At 42.9% G+C, this 2,500-nt stretch overlaps 1 protein-coding gene across 8 annotated transcripts in view; it reads right to left on the reverse strand.

Moving 5' to 3' along the window:
• The window catches only part of LOC119591750 (CBP80/20-dependent translation initiation factor-like), a 96,669-nt gene that overhangs the window by 19,460 nt on the left and 74,709 nt on the right, over positions 1 to 2,500 (reverse strand). The window lies entirely within an intron of this gene.

A 2,500-nucleotide genomic window follows, 5' to 3' on the forward strand; every position in this document is an offset into this window, starting at 1 on the left:
TATTTTCATTGTTTTCCTTTTATCATTATAATCCCTATCGTTATCAATCTTACCCTTATCATCACTATCATTGTCACCATCAATTCCAAAATAATCATTATACTTACAATAGCAATCATTACCATTAGCATTCCATTGTTGTTACTATGTCCACAATCATCAATTTTCATCATTTTACGCCAAGGAAACAATCCTTTTATCATCATTGGCACCATTATCATTTTTCTCTACCATTATCACTAAAATTATCACATTTCTCATTATAATAATAAAAAAATATCCCTACCACTAAATCACAATAATGACAGTCATCGTTTTCAAAATTCTCATTACTCCAATTGCAGTTATCAAAATCACCGTTATCCCAATTAGGATGCTTGCAATTAGTATCGCATTACAAGCACTACCACAATCAACAACACCTTAACTCTCTTCCGTGCTAAAATATTACTATAATTTCCAACACCACAATCTTCTCTATGCTAATCACCGTCATCACAGCTACTCTCAGATCCCAATCCTTATCACAATTATCCCAATCACAATCATTTCTGTTCTAACGACGCCCATTAACAGTTACTCTCGCTAAACCAATTCCTATCGTTATCGCAATTACTGTTATTCCCAATTATATAACTCTCTCTGCTGCTCTCCGCCCCGTCACGATCTATTTAATTCTTCCCCGTGACAAGTGAGGCGCGCGATTCTGTCAATAGATGGCGCTTATTCATCCACGAAGCCGTCGCAGTGAGGATGGGTGGAAGGGTGGAGGATGAGGGGGGCGGGTGGAGGATGAGGGGGGGCGGGTGGAGGATGAGGGGGACGGGTGATGAATAGGGGGGGGTTGAGGATGAGGGGGGGCGGGTGGAGGATGGGTGGATGGGTGGAGTATGGGGAAAAGGTGTGGAGCAGAGGGGGTGGAGAAGGAGGAGGAATGGAGGCGTGGTGGGGTGGAGGGGAAGGAGGGGTGATGGGGGAGAGGATGGGTGGATGATGTTATCAGGTGGAAGGGTGGAGGGAAGGTAGGGAGGAGGAGAGAGGAGAAGTGGAGGGGTGGAGCTAGAGGTAGTGAAGAAGAAAGAAGAAAGAGAAAGTGTAGAAGAGATAAAAAATAAGAGGAAGAAATAGAAGGAGAAGGAGAAGGAGAAGAAGAAGGAAAAGAAGAAAAAGAAGAAGAAGAAGAAGAAGAAGGAGAAGAAGAAGAAAAGGAAAAGGAAGAAGAAGAGGAAAAGGAGGAGGATAAGTAAGAAGAAAAGAAGAAGAAAGAAAAGAAGAAGGGGAGGAGAAAGAGGAAGAGGAAGAAGGGCAAGGGCGGCGGTCGAGATAATTTACTTCCTTCTAGGCGGGTCTTCCTTCAGTACTCGGCCGGGCGGAGAGAGAGAGAGAGAGAGAGAGAGAGAGAGAGAGAGAGAGAGAGAGAGAGAGAGAGAGAGAGAGAGAGAGAGAGAGAGAGAGAGAGAGAAGACTAAGACAGACAGAGAAAGAAAAAAAAAAGTGAAACAGGAAAAGAAAGCATATATAAAAAAAGGCAAAAAAAAAAAAAAAAAAAAAAAAAAAAAAAAAAAAAAAAAAAAACAATAGAAACAGAGAAAGAAAAGAAAGTTCGATAAAAAAAGAAAACAGCAACGTAAAGGAAAGGAAACTCCTTCACCCGAAATCCCTAGACAGCGACAGCGCGCACTTTTGGGTCCACGTGAGCGGGCACGTGCGCGCGTGTTGTGTCGCCGAAGTCAGAGAAGTTCACGTTTTTGTGTGTGTGCGCGCGTGTGTTTGTGTGTTTGTTGTTTTTTTTGTGTGTGTTTGTTTGTTTTTGTGTGTTTGTTTGTTTTTGGGTGTGTGCGTATGTGTTTGTTTTTGTGTTTGGGTTTGTTTGTTTTTGTGTTTGTTTGTGTGTATGTTTGTTAGCGTGTGTGCTTGCGTGTTTGTTTGTTTTTGAGTTTGTGTATGAGTGTGAGTACGTGTGAGTGTTTGTGTGCGTGTGTGTTTTTTTATTTGTTTGTATGTGTGCGTGTGTGTGTGTGTGTGTGTGTGTGTGTGTGTGTGTGTGTGTGTGTGTGTGTGTGTGTGTGTGTGTGTGTGTGTGTGTGTGTGTGTGTGTGTGTGTGTGTGTGTGTGTGTGTGTGCGTGCGTGTGTGTGTATGTGTGCGTGTATGTGTATGTGTGCGTGTGCGTGTGCGTGTGCGTGCTTCGTCCCCCCGTGTTGTCAGTTTAAAACGACAAAGCTAAATATTTTTATTTCCTTTTGTCTTTTCATAATCGTCGTTGGAATGTTATTGTTCTTACTGGTATCGTTGATGTCATCAAAGTCGTTACTGTTACTGTTGTATGATGAAAATATGTTAATTGTAATAATAGTGATAGTTGTAGATTTGGTGGTTGTGGGAGAAGAGGAAGTGTTGGTGATGGGTGGGTGGTGGTGGTGATGGTGGTAGTGGAGGAGGAGGAGGAGGAGGAGGAGGAGGAGGAGGAGGAGGAGGAGGAGGAGGAGGAGGAGGAGGAG

Source organism: Penaeus monodon, chromosome 3 (genome assembly GCF_015228065.2).
Source record: "Penaeus monodon isolate SGIC_2016 chromosome 3, NSTDA_Pmon_1, whole genome shotgun sequence".
Lineage (NCBI taxonomy): Eukaryota > Metazoa > Arthropoda > Malacostraca > Decapoda > Penaeidae > Penaeus > Penaeus monodon.